Source organism: Callorhinus ursinus, unplaced genomic scaffold, assembly GCF_003265705.2.
Source record: "Callorhinus ursinus isolate GAN/ISIS: 27379988/994484 unplaced genomic scaffold, GSC_fseal_2.0 scaffold79, whole genome shotgun sequence".
Taxonomy (NCBI): Eukaryota; Metazoa; Chordata; class Mammalia; order Carnivora; family Otariidae; genus Callorhinus; species Callorhinus ursinus.
Genome location: NW_027397141.1, coordinates 3318352 through 3333206, shown reverse-complemented (window position 1 = coordinate 3333206; position 14855 = coordinate 3318352). Strand labels below are relative to the sequence as shown.

The window sequence follows — 14855 nt, the reverse complement described above, 5'->3', positions numbered from 1 at the left end:
TACTGAAAACCAAAAACCCAAATAATCTAATTAAAAATGGACAGAAGACATGAACAGACATTTCTCCAAAGAAGACATACAGATCACCAACAGACATATGAAAAGATGCTCAACATCACTCATTATCAGAGAAATGCAAATCAAAATCACAGTGAGATATCATCTCACACCTGTCAGAATGGTTAAAATAAAAAACTCAAGAAACATATCGGTAAAGATGTGGACAAAAAGGCAATACATATTGGTAAAGATGTGGACAAAAAGGAATCTTCTTACACTGTTGGTGGGAATGCAAACTGGTGCAGCCACTGTGGAAAACAGTATGGAGTTCCTCAAAGAATTAAAAATAGAATTACCATATGATTCAGTAAGCACAACTAAAGAATACAAAAACACTAATTTGAAAGGATACATGCACCTTTATGTTTATAGCAGCATTATCAACAATAGCCAAATTATGGAAGCAGTCCAAGTATCCATCAACAGATGAATAAAGAAGATGTGGTGTGTATATATATATATATATACACACACACACACATATATATAATATTCCATTATATATATATATTATTATTTCACCATAAAAAGGAATGATATCTTGCCATTTGCAACAGCATGGATGGAGTTAAAGAGTATTATGCTAAGTGAAGTAAGTCAGTCAGAGAAAGACAAATACCAGATGATCTCACTCATACGTGGAATTTTTTAAAAAGATTTTATTTATTTATTTATTTGAGAGAGAGAGCAGGGGGAGGGGCAGAGGGAGAGGGAGGAGGGGGAGAGAGTCCTTAGGCAGACTCTAATCTGAGCGCAGAGCCTGACGCGGGGCTCAATCCCATGACCCCGAGATCATGACCTGAGCTGAAACCAAGAGTTGGATGCTTAACTGACTGAGCCAGCCAGGCGCCCCCCACTCATATGTGGAATTTAAGACACAAAACAAACAAGCAAAGGGAAAAAGACAGAGAGAGGCAAACCAGGAAACAGACTTAACTATAGAGAACATACTGATGGTTACGAGGGGTAGGGGTGGGGGGTGGGGAGGAAAAGTGCACTTAAGATAAGCACCGAGCAATATGCAGGACTGTCGAGTCACAACACTGCACACCTGGAACTAATATAACACCGTGTGTTAACTAGGCTGGAATTTTAAAACATGGTAATAGAATGAAATGAAATATTTCCATTCATCGGTGACCTTTCCAATCATAATTTCTGTCTTGTCCATGCGTATAATGCATTATACATAATATACTGTCTTCATAAATAAAATGCATTATAAGACTAGTAGCACTGTGTTTTACTCTAGCAGCTCTCCTGCAAGGAAGCCAGGGGACTTCATGAACGTGGGCAGGTATGTTCAAAGTGAATTGGGCAGCACTGGACACTTTACTCCCTAAGACAGCACTGTTTAATGGAACTTTCTATGATGATGAAAATGGTCAATATCTGCTCTGTGCAATACAGTAGCCACTAGACCCATGTTGCTATTTAAAGGTATTTTAATTAAAAGCTCAATTTCTCAATCACAGTAGTCACATTTCAAGTGATCATAGTACAGCCTTGCATGCACTAAGGTCTTAAGGAAGATGTTTATAGCCTTAAAGTTAATTTTGTTAAAATCGAATGTCTTGTGTGTTAAAAGAATTAATTCAACTTCCGAAGGTTAGAATAACTCAATAACTCCATGAAGAGTAGTTTATGCCCTGGGGAAATCAAGTGGGAATTTTTTTCTCATTTTATTAGCCAATATGTTAGCAGAGTAGTGAAGGCCTCGTCTGAACACAGGGGTTTTCAAACTTTCATGGGTAAAGCAGTTCCTTGGAGAGTTTGCTATCAGGGAAGATTTCTGAGACACATCTATGCTCACATTAAGGAGTGTCTAATCTGGGTGTCTTCCTGGATGGGATTTAGGAATCCATCTTCTTAGGAAGCACCTCAGGTAATTCTGGTACATGATTACCCCTTAAGAAATGCTAAAAAAAAGTACACAAATATCCAAACCAAATATTAACACCTCAATCAGTATGGTTTTCTGTGCATGATGTGGGCAAATATTTAATTTTTCCCTTTACTTATGCTACTTATGTTCCCTTTGTTACTTATGTATATTCATCAACTAAGCTCTTCTTAAATGTAGAACAATATTCTTTTCCCATTTTTACTTTATTCTATTCAAAACAAACTGCATTTTCTGGATCATTCAAAATAATCGTATTTTTGTACATTAGAACCTTGCATGCAGCGGGTGCTATTCATTTGTTGAGTGAGTGAATCTAGATGATGGGGATGCCATCTCTGAAAACACTTGCCCGGTACACACTAATAAGTTAATGATGTGAGAACTGAGGTACTGGGTCCCAACAGAGTACTTTCCCTTTTTACATCAGCAGAATATATTTCACAAGTAAACTCATCATTAGAGAGTTCTGGATCATTAGTCCCTTTCTCTTTGTAAATAAATTACAATAAAAATTTTACTCACGGACTCACTAAAACATGTGTTCTCTCTTGGAGGTGATTGGAAACTCTCTCACATGGTAATACAGACTTGGCTTTTACAGAATTTATTTCATGAACCAAAAGAGAAGAGGGAGGGAGAAGGAGGAGGAATGAAAAATTGTGAAAATCAGAGGATGAGGCAGAAGATGTGGCCTCGAGCTAATAGGAATTCCAGAAGGAGAGAACAGAGAAAAATAGAGGAAGGAAACTTCAAAGAAATAATTGATGTAATTTCATAGAATTGAAGAATATGACTTTCAAGATTGAAAGAGCACACCAAATATCCAGTATAATAAATGAAAAAAAAAAAAGACTCACATAATGCATATCTCCATGCAATTTCAAAAATCAGGAATAAAGAGAGGGAATAAAAAAATACCCAGAATAACTTAAATAGAAAGACTAAAAAACAAGCAAACAAAATAAAAACAAGTCAAACATAAAGGATCAGGAATCCAATACAATGGATTATCTACAACTGACATGACCCTTAATGGTGAAAGACGGAAAGCTTTCTCCCGAAGGTCGAGAACAGGACAGGAGCGTTGCTCTCACCACCTCTCTTCGACACTGTACTGGAGTCTGTGGCCAGTGCAGTACGGTAAGAAAAAGACATTTAGGTTAGAAAGGTAGAAACAAAAATGTCTTTATTTGCCGATGGTAGAATTGGCTTTGTCAACAATTTTATAGAAGCTGGAAAAAAAAGCTAGAAGAATTTAAAAGAAACTTATCAAAGTTACAAAATACAAGATCAAAATTCAAAAATCAATTGCATTTCTCTGTATTAGCAATGAACAATCAGAAACTGAAATTCAAATAACAGCACCACTTACAATAGCATAATCAAATATGAAACAGTTTGGGGTACAAGATCTGTACACTGAAAACTATGAAACATTGCTAAGAGATATTAGACAAGATGTAAATAAATGGAGAAATATAACATGTCAATGAATTGGAAGACTCAGTATTGTTAAGATGCCAATTCTCCCGAATGCATCTATAGATTCCATGAAATCCCACTTAAAATTGCCGAAAGCTTTTTGTAGAAATGGACACGCTTAATCTAAATTTTATATTTAAAAAAAAGACATAGAGGAGCCAAAACTATTTTTGAAAAAAGATTTCAAAAAGTAGAAGGATTTATACTATCTGTTTTCAAGACTTATAAAAAGGTAGTAAGCAAGACCGTGCGGTATTGGCATGAAGATAGAGCAATAGATCAATGTATCAGGATAAAGAGTCCAAAAGTAGACCCATACATATATGGTGAATTGACTTTCGACAAAGGTGACAAAACAATTTAATATGGGAAAAAGAATCTTTTCAAAAGTGATATTAGAACAATTGAGTAACCATATGCAAAAAATATTAACCTTTACCTCATGCCACATACAAAAGTTAATTCAAAATGCGTGATGGACCTGAATGTGAGAACTAAAACTACAGAATGTTAGAGCATGGTTCTCCAGAACTTTCTGTGATAACAAAAACATTCTTTGTTTGTACTGCACAAGATAACAGCTATTAGCCACATGTGACTATTGAGCGCTTGAAATGTGACTAGTGTGATTGAGGAATGGATTTTTTTAAATTTAATTTTACTTGGTTTAATGTGAAATATAAATAGCCATATGTAGGTAGTAGCTATCAGGCATCACAATTCCAGAAGAAATCATAGGAGACAGGCTTAGGGACCTGGACTTTGGCAAAGATTCCTTAAATACAACACAAAGGCATGAACAGTTAAAAAAAAAAAAAAAGAAAGAAAGAAACCAGTAAACCAGACTTTATCACAACTTAAAGCTTTTATTTTTCAAAAGACATTGTTAAGAAATGAAAAGGCAAGCTGCAGATTGAGAGAATATTTGCAAAAACAGTTACCTGACTTATATCCAGTATATATTAGGAACTGTCAAAACTCAATAATACAAAAAATTATGAAAATTAACAACATGTTTGAACAGGCATTTGTCTAGAAATATATATATATATATACTTATACATATAGCTAATAAGCACATGAAAAGATGACCAATATGATTCATCATTAGGAAATGAAACGTAAAACTATAATGGGAAACTGCCAGACATGCAGTTGTATAGCAAAAATTAAAAAGCAAGTGTCGGTGTGGATGTGGAGTCACTGGAACTCTCACATACTGCTGGTGTAGTGAAAAACAGTTTTGTCATTTCTTAAACATCTAAACATATACCTATGACACAACCATCCCACACTTAGGTATTTACGCAAACAAAATGAAAGCACACATCCACGCAAAAACTTGTATGCAAATTCATGACAGCCAAAAACCAGATACAAAAGTCCATCAGTTTGTTTAGGTGTCTAAAGAAACCCTAGGACACCCAGGCATGGGATGTTCCTCAACCTTTAGAGGAACGGCCTATTGATAATGTTGTAACATGGATGAATCCCAAAATAATTATGTAAGTGAAACAGGCTAGATGGGGGTTATATACTATATAATTCCACTTACATAAAATTCTAGAAAATGCAACCAAATCTATAGTGATAAAAAGCACTTTCCTAGTTACCTGCAGGCAAAGATGGAGGGTTTGCAAAGGAGCTAAGGAAACTTCTGGGGGTGATGGGTATGTTCATTATCTTGATTGTGGTGATGGTTTCATGAGTACATACGTTTGTTGGAAAGAATCAAATTGTATACTTTACAAACGTATGGCTTATTGCATATCAAGTATCCCTCAGTAAACTGTACGAAACAGTAGTCTGGACTACTGAAAAGCAACATAGCAAGTTAGAGGACAAAATTTCAAGGGAAAAGTATTTTTCACCTAGAATCCCATACCTAGCTCAACTACCCTCTAGTGTTGCACAGCCTACTAGAAGATATAACTTACCAAAACAAGGGAGCAAGTCAAGCAGGAGGGAGAACATGGGATCCAGAAGAGGGCAGACCCACATGGAGCAAAGGTAGAGTGAAGACTGCGGCAATGATAACTCTGTGGCAACACCTGAGAGCAGCCCATCCAGCTGGGAGCAGGTGGACAGAGGGCTCTGGCAGGAATCCTCCAGGGAGAACGTGAACTCATAAATTCCTGATGTGTTTGATTTTGCAGAAGATAGTATCAAAGATATTTATGATACTGATAGCGAGCGTGGAAGGAATTTGTGATAAGAAAAGAGAAAACGAAGTAAATGAGCAACAACGTTCACAAACCAAGACCGTTACCAACTCTGGGAAAAACAAAGTTTCACAAGAAAGGAAATATAATCATGGTTCACCACTGGGCTCAGCCGTGAACAGTAAGTACTTCCATTTTCGGACTGAGGTCAACACTGAATATTGACGTAACATAAAACAATGATGTGTCTCCTTTGGGGAAGAGCGGAGTGGGAAAGAATGTAAAAGAACATGAAAGCTTTATAGTTTATAGTTAATGTCTAAAACAAATAAATTAAGAATAACCCTCTGGAGGCAGGATGAGCAGGTGGAGCGAGCACAGGAGACCCCTCGGGCAATGAAAGCACTCTGTGTAGTACTATAATGGTGGACACAGAACGTTCCATGTTTGTCCAAACCCATAGAATGTACAACACCAAGACTGAACCCTAATGTGTGCTGTGGACACTGGGTGATGATGACAAATGTCCCACTCTGCTGGGGGACGCTGGTAATGGAGGGGGCTGCGTGTGTAGGGGGGCAGGGTACACAGGGATTCTGTACTTTCCACTCAATATGGCTGTGAACCTAAAACTACTCTAAACATACAGACTGTTAAAAGTGTTCATAAGCAATACACTAATTATACATATTAGAATCTGTCCATTGTAGATTTTAATCCGAGCTTCCTGTTCATTAAGGATCTGCCCTTTGATATTACTTAAGCTCTCGGTTTCTTCATCTACAAAAAGGGGGGGGAATTATAATTTGGAGGTGTAGTGAGGATTAAATTAGATTCTGTGTGAACTGTAATAGTGATTAATCTTGCATTCTTCCCAAAGAGATAAGGTGGCTCACAAAGATGCGCTTGACAGCAAGATGAATTCAATTAAAAATAACTAAGAGAAATAGGGCAAGTCTGGAACCCAGGACTTGTTCAGTTCTCTTTGTCCTGTGATTGAAGCAGTACCTTTGGGGTAAATTTAACGAGTTCATGTGCCCATTATGTGCTGCCTTAATGTGTTGTCCTGCAATAAGCCCTGTTGTTGTCCTACAACACCCTGTGCTGTTATGTAGATGATTAATTCAATGTAGACCCCAAGCCAGTTTGAGGGGCCTAAGCGGTTGTATTAAAAGGGTCCCGTATACCAGTAGAGTTAGGGGATAATTACACACAGATTTTTGAAAGCCCGCTAAAGCCTAAACTTCAATTTTCTAGTAAAACCAGAATGTGAAGCACTTCCTAGGCAAAAAAATGGATTAGTGTCCTAATCAAAAGAGTGAACGTTATGGCTTGACTGGTGTTCCCCAAGAAGATGTGGCAGTCCTGAGCCCCTTCTGAGACCTTCTTTGGAAATAGGGTCTTTGCAGATGATCAAGTTAAGATGAGGGCATCAGGGCGGGCCCTGATTCAGTATGACTGCCGCCCATACAAGATGGGGAAATTTGGACCCAGAGGCACACGGGGAGATGCCGTATGTGGATGCAGGCAGAGTGGGGAGCCGTGTCTACAAGCCAAGGCGTGCTGACGATCTGTCCAGCACATGCCCCGAAGCTGGGGACAGAGAGAGATTCCCCTCACGGCTTCTGAGGAAAGCAGCCTGCCCCCGCCTTCGCCTCAGACTTCCAGCCTCCAGGCCGTGAGGCGATGAGTCTCTGGGGTTGTCAGCCCCTCAGTCTGTGGCACTGTGGTCTGGCGGCCACGGGAGACAACACCGGGGGTGAAGAATCGCATACAAGCTCAGGTAGACGACCTGGCTTTGGCTCCCAGTCCTTGCGCCCAGCCTCTGCCGCCGAGCAGCATGCCCCGACTCCAACCCTGAGGCGGGGGGGCCTCCCTGCCTTTCGGACCCATCAGTGGCTCCAGGGTGACCCAGCTGGCTCCCTCTGCTTCGTGCCCACTCGGGCTCCCTCTTTCCTGATCACTCTCTTAACCTCCCCTGTATTTTCTGGCCTGAAGGATGTTCTCTACTGGTTCCTGTGTTCCAGCCATTGTGGCGAATACGTCCGGCCAAAGCGTTTCAGTCACCCCGACTCCAACACAGTTCTGTGTCTGTCACACAGTCCCAGCTCCACTGGGTGAGAGCTTAGTTAGCGTACTTTTACAGTGAGCCTCAAAGCCATCTCCCCTACGCCCCGGAGCTGGGTGAGAACCGGCAGCGCCGCTGCGGGGCAGCGCCGCTGCGGGGCTGAAGCCTTTGATTCTGAGCTCAGACTCCTGGGGCTACGAACTGCTGACCCCAGGGCCCTCCAGCCGCCTGCCCTGCCCCTGCCCCGACCTCCGTGGTCTTCCTCAGCCTCACTCAACCAAACACAAAAATAGGAAGTGACATAAGTTTCGACTGGTAACAAGCTTTTGAGGGAAGTAGTTTAATATACGGAGGGGAGAACTGCCTCTTTCAAAGGAAGCACTTTCTCCAACTTGGATGTATTGGATGAGCATATAAGATAACTTCAGTTATTCAAGAAAGGGAGGCTGTTGAACGTCTGGGTTTCAGAGTCACGGGCATGAGCCATACTGGCCTTCTAGGCGTTGCGCGTCACCTTCACACGGCGAGTGGACCGCTCAGCTCTCTCATTTTCACGCGGGATGGACACCCAGCTGCTCCTCCGGCCCCCGCCTGCCCCTCGGATCCTGCCTTCCACATCCAGGACTGGACGCGCTCTGTCGCCACACAGCTTACACAGACGAGGGAGAACCCCGTTCTCAGAAAGAGAGCAGGCATGCTCGGGAACAGAACTGGTGGTACTCGAGTCAATGCAATGAAACAGAGAGGCAAAAAAGAGCCGGTGCAGTAAACACCTAGGGTGGTTCGGAAAGCAGGCTTGCCCCTGGTCAAAGCCATCAGACTGAGCCTCTGCGTGGGAAGTGGGTGGGAACCCAGGGGCAAGGGGCGCACTTACAACCCACAGGGACGCAAACCCGATGACCCTATTTTAGCAAGTCCTTAGCCCATCTGGGCTTATGTGCCAGTGTTTGGTCACCTGTCACCCTCTCCCAGATGCACAGATTTGAATTCGGTTATGGTAATCTGAGTAACATACTAATGTAAAAAACTTTCTGGCTCATTTAAAAAAAAATTGTTTTAGTCTTTCAAACGGAGAAGACTCCTAGAAATGTATTCTCAGTTTTTAAAAATGTAAAATTTGGATAACAAGCTATATTGTCACTTACTAAGGGAAATTATTAAAAATTTCTTAAAATATTTGGGCGCCTGGGTGGCTCAGTTGGTTAAGCGACTGCCTTCGGCTCAGGTCATGATCCTGGAGTCCCGGGATCGAGTCCCACATCGGGCTCCCTGCTTGGCGGGGAGTCTGCTTCTCCCTCTGACCCTCTTCCCTCTCGTGCTCTCTGTCTCTCATTCTCTCTCTCTCAAATAAATAAATAAAATCTTTTTAAAAAAATATTTAAACCAATGCTTTATCATCCAACAAATACGTCATCTGCAATAAGTACTGACAGCTTCAAGTAAATGATGCCATCATATTGATATAAGAAAAAATAGATATCAATCCATAAGTTACAGATTCATATCAATTTGAATTGTATGCATTTTTACCACCCTCTTAGTATTCCAGTAATTATGGATAGTGCCCCAGGCTAGAAGAAGTATCTAACAGTTCTGTTTGTTAAGTAGTGAAGTCTAAACAAGATAATAAATATTTACGTCCTAATAACTTAGCAACAATTTTTTAAAAATTACATAAATGGAATGAAAAAATATATACTTTCACTTCATTCCCCGACCAGTCACAATTCCTGATTCCTGTTCTGTGTGCACGCCTCTCCAGCCTGGGAACCAGGTTGGACCCTAACCCCTTGTTTCCGGATCTGCTCCAATTTTCCCAGGGAATTACTTTTGACACAGCAACTGCTGAAAACCCCGTTTCACAAAGATGTGCTGTCAGCAGAGGGGTTTAGCTGTAAGTGAATGTTCATATGGTGGGCGACCTTGACGTGGAGCTCACGCGGCATCTGATCAAACGTCCGGCATTGTGGTGCTCCCTCCAAATTCAAACAGCCCGAGCTGTGGGGCCCCCGGGGTGCCTCAGTCGCGGTTAGGGGAAGCACAGCAGTAGGGACAAGGTTGGGGTGGGTCGTTTGGCCGTCGCCTGGCGTCACGCGCTTCCCTTGCACAGTCCTGACACCCACCGCTCTTGCTCCAAGAAATACGGTTGCAGTCTTGTAGCCTTCAAACATAGGAGCAAGTGATGCGGCGAGATTCATTCTGCCACGTGGAGGTTTACAAAGAAGCGTAATAAGTAAGCATCTGGAGATGGTGCTGGCCGGGACTGACCGGCGGCCAACCTGCTTCCCTGTCAAGGTCACTACCTGAAGATCCATCCCTGTGAGCTCCTCCTCGATTCCTTGCTAGGTCTGTGACTGGAGCAGGGAGAGGTGATCCCCCACTGGAAACTTCTGGTTTCCAGGCTCAGAGGAAGCTGCCTTTTCTCCCTGCCTGCCTCCTTTCCGGCAGGTGCCGGAACCATCCCTGCACACCAGATGTGACTTTACCCAAATGGTCCTGCGGGGACACGTTACCTTAATAGAGTATGAAACGGCACAGCGTGCTACAACATGATATAATACCACACAACACAATACAGCACAACACAGTGCAACCACCGCAACAGTCCCCCGACTAGCAGACATTCCTTGCACCCCACTACCTGCCAGGTCATGTCGCAGGTCTTGCGGAATTCAGAGCTGAAAAGAAGGTCCCTGGCCTCAGCGGCCGCTCCGTCCACCTTTATGTGACACAAGGGGACCTCTGCCGTCTCAGTGCCATGCCACAGGAGGGCGTGTCCCGCTCCCCAGACTGGACTTGGCTTTCTGTGTCTCCTGAGGAACCACAGAAACAAGGGCCACGAAAGCACTCCAGCTCCCCGTGTCCTGGGATGTGCCGGGCACTGTGCTGAGCCCCTGGGGGGGCCTCCTCTCCTTGGTACCATCCCCTGCGGATGCTGGGCCCTCAGCTGGGAGCACAGGGGGCTGTCCTGGCCCTGTCTGGCTCCGGGGTGGCCAGCTCCGTCCCAGCAGCCCACAGCCGCACGGCCGCCCCGTGCATCCGGGGATTGCATTCAGTAAGCAGCTGCTGTGCCCCGACAAGGTGCCTGGGAACTCTGCTGATGTTTGCGGGGGGAATCAAGCCGGACACAGTTTCTGTTCCCCCGGAGGCTTGGTGAAGTTGGGTGCGATCCTTTACCTGCGGTCTCTGCCGGGCGCACACCTGCTCCCTGGGCATGGATTCTAACCCGGGAAAGTCTCCGCCAGGTGGAGGCTGCGAGGGGCCTCAGCTGAGGAAGCATGGTGGGCTGCCCCGTGTCGGTTATTAAGTTTATATAAACCCCTAATGTGGAGACTTCACCTCAAAATGTTATCGTCAGTGTTCTGGTTTTTTTCAAACCTAATTTAACATAACCATAACTGTTTCGAATTTGGTTAAAATTTACTTTGTTCAAATTTATATTGAACTTGTATATTATAGATTGATTTTAAATGATCTATTTTTAATGCAATTGTATGATTAAATTTGAGCTGTGACTTTAATTTTAATTTTAGTTTTCTACGAATAGTTACTACAGGTGATACAGTTGTTTTTGAGAATAAAATATGGTTTAATTATTGGGCGCCTGGGTGGCTCAGTTGGTTAAGCGACTGCCTTCGGCTCGGGTCATGATCCTGGAGTCCCGGGATCGAGTCCCACATCGGACTCCCTGCTCGGCGGGGAGTCTGCTTCTCCCTCTGACCCTCTTCCCTCTCATGCTCTCTATCTCTCATTCTCTCTCTCTCTCAAATAAATAAATAAAATCTTTAAAAAAATATGGTTTAATTATTTCAATACTTTTATATAACTTCCCTTAGTAAATGTATAATTTAGTTGGTTATCCAAATTTTACATTTTTAAAAACTGAGAATACATTTCTAGGAGTCTTCTCCGTTTGAAAGACTAAAACAATTTTTTTTTAAATGAGCCAGAAAGTTTTTTACATTAGTATGTTACTCAGATTACCATAACCGAATTCAAATCTGTGCATCTGGGAGAGGGTGACAGGTGACCAAACACTGGCACATAAGCCCAGATGGGCTAAGGACTTGCTAAAATAGGGTCATCGGGTTTGCGTCCCTGTGGGTTGTAAGTGCGCCCCTTGCCCCTGGGTTCCCACCCACTTCCCACGCAGAGGCTCAGTCTGATGGCTTTGACCAGGGGCAAGCCTGCTTTCCGAACCACCCTAGGTGTTTACTGCACCGGCTCTTTTTTGCCTCTCTGTTTCATTGCACTGACTCGAGTACCACCAGTTCTGTTCCCGAGCATGCCTGCTCTCTTTCTGAGAACGGGGTTCTCCCTCGTCTGTGTAAGCTGTGTGGCGACAGAGCGCGTCCAGTCCTGGATGTGGAAGGCAGGATCCGAGGGGCAGGCGGGGGCCGGGAGGAACAGCTGGGTGTCCATCCCACGTTAGAATATTCAAAACGAGTCAGTTTAGGAAACTCTGCCCTCCCCACTACTCACAGGGGCCTAATGATCTGGACTGACATCCTCATCATTAAAATTATGAATGATTTAGTCAACAAAGGCAATGCCATTTTCTCCAAAAAGCTATACTTAAAATGCGTAGATTATCAGATTTCCTGAATGGTGCCTTGTGTTCTGAAATTACCTAAAAGCCATACTGGCATTCTTCTATTACTAACATAGTTTTGATTCTTTTTATAGAGCATTTTCTCTAATTATATTATATTTAACATTTATTTTCTCCAATGCTATTCAAATGGGTCGTGATTTCTTCCACGGCCACACCTTCATCTAGATTTGTATCTAGAATTCTACTGTGATTGGCCGGAAGCGTGATCTCTGCAATGCAGAGCCGTGGGCTTTGCAGATGCCCCGCCGCCCGTGCGTTCGGGTTTATTCTGTGCACAGGGCAGCACCCTCCCCCAACTTGCAGGACCTCTTCCTCTCAAAGACATGTGAAGTACTTAATGTATCGAAGTGTTGTTGTTGTTTTTTATAACAAACTAGTCCCATTTTACAGATGACCATATGGAGAAACTAATGACCCCGTACTTTTTAACAATTATCATCCCTCCAACTAAACCGACTTACTCCATCCCGTGTGCACTATTATGTGCCCTTCCTTACATTTCATACGTGCCATTCACTACGTGCCACAGGTGTCGGGGCCCACGTGGCATTCACAAGGGCTACACAGACCCAGTGCATGTGAATGCCCATCGGCTTGGTAAGCTTAGAACCTGGTAAACAACATATGACTCTGTTTACCCCTTTTATCTTCCATTCCGTGAAGCAATAGGTGTGTGCGGGCGTATGCTCTTGACGCTTCACCCCGACTGTGGCTCAGGAGCGGCCGTGCGCACCCACAGGCCACCAGAGCACTTCGTCGGGGAACGGAAAATAAAAGCAATAAATCAGTCAGGCTTTCTATTTATGAGATTCTAATAATCCAGCTTAAATTTTTTTTCTTCTCCCACTAATTTAATTTTTTCAAAAGTCCTCTAAATTGAACAATTGAGAGCACTTTATAAATAATAAACCGCTACTCAAATCTAAGTGACGGAGACATAGTTTCGGCAGCTATTTAGCATACGAATTTTCGGGCCTATCTCTGGCACAGATTTCCCAGGACCCTGCGCGACCCTTCCGTGTCCTCCGCACGCCTGCGATCGTGCACACTCTTGACTGATTCACACTCGGCCTGTCAGGGGCCCTGGTCTGCGAGGCTGGATGGGAAGTAAGCTCTTCTGGTGTCCCTTCCACCCTGAGGACGAGAGGCCACTGTCCCAGTGAACCTCAAAATCTCCATCCCTGACAGCTCTGAGCCGATCTGCAGCAGCCATTGGTTGGAAAACAAAGCAGTTACTGTACATGCTCTGCTCAAATCTATGTTGCAGTCTTCACTGGTGCATAAAGACATATAGCATGGGCGCCTCGTGGCCCCAGGGGGATGTTGAAGCAGCACCAGGATGTCCAGCTCCGACTTCCTCTGAGAAGCCTTCCCTGACTCCCCAAAACGGGGCACAAATGATCAGGTCGCATCTAGCAGATGTCTCTGTCCCTCAGTTGTAGCCCCTGATAGCATACTCGCTGGTGTGACAAACAGTCTCACCTCTGCTGGGCAGTGAGCCCCAGTGTCTGGCCACACACCTACGTGTGCTCTTGTAATAACCTGGACATGGAATGTGCCGTAATCGATCTTTGTTGAACAGATGAACGGATGAATATGATGCTTGTCACGTAACTCTAAAGAGCATGTTGGTGCATTGGGGCATATTGGTGCATATAGGTAGCACTGTTCCCACTCAGGCCAAATTTGGCATTAATGCCACAATTCTCCCACCGTACCCATGCCTGAGCTGACGCAGGCTTATATGTCAAATGACCATTTATTGAGAGTCTTTTCTAGACACAGCATACACCCTAGATCATTAAGTCTGACCATATTCTTATGACGTCGGTTTTATCATTTCTTTTTGCATAGAGAAAAGGGACTCGGAGGACCTTTGACCAAGGGCAGAGAGCTGGATGTGCCAAGCCATGATTCAAGGGCAGTTCTCTCTCAGTCCAAGTCTCCTGTTCTTCCCCACGTTCAACAGAGAACAGAAATACAATAAATACCACAGGGACTAACTTTTCTCCTCCATTCTTCCTTTTCTTTGGGCACACGTGTGTCATTTCTCTGTAGGGTGAAAATGCAAATAGCCAATTTTTACAAGAATAAACTTCGCTCTTCAATTCAATTTTTAGCACAAAGAACGAAGCTCCTGCTTATCCATCTACGTGGATATTCACGGTAAATTTACTGGTGGAGTTTGGGCTTTTCTGTGTCCTGAAATTTTCCCCTATAGTTTGGATTACTTAAAAGCATGAGGGTTCTAAATCTTTTCCCAGGTTAAAACTCGCTCACCTGGATTCCCTCCTATTCTGTTGCTTAGAAATAAAAAGATAAGTTGGCCTCTGCTTTGAATGTCTTCATGCTGATCCTGAGGAGGCTGTTACTGTGCTTGCAGGTTTTACACACCTGCACGGTACTTTGCCCTATATCCTGGTATTCATCGTAGGAAATCCTGGGTCAGTCCTCTAGATGTCTAAGACTCTTGTTTTCGTGTCTTTCAAGTGCGTAGGACGAACAGAGAGTGCTATTTCTGCCTCTAGATATCATCTCTAGTTAGCATTTCCGGGGTGCTCA

The 14855-nt window shown here is 43.5% G+C and overlaps 1 long non-coding RNA gene across 1 annotated transcript in view; it reads right to left on the bottom strand.

The window, feature by feature from the left end:
• LOC141371579 (uncharacterized) overlaps nucleotides 1-14855 on the bottom strand; it is a 54312-nt gene that overhangs the window by 21523 nt on the left and 17934 nt on the right. The gene's annotated exons all lie outside the window — the stretch shown is intronic.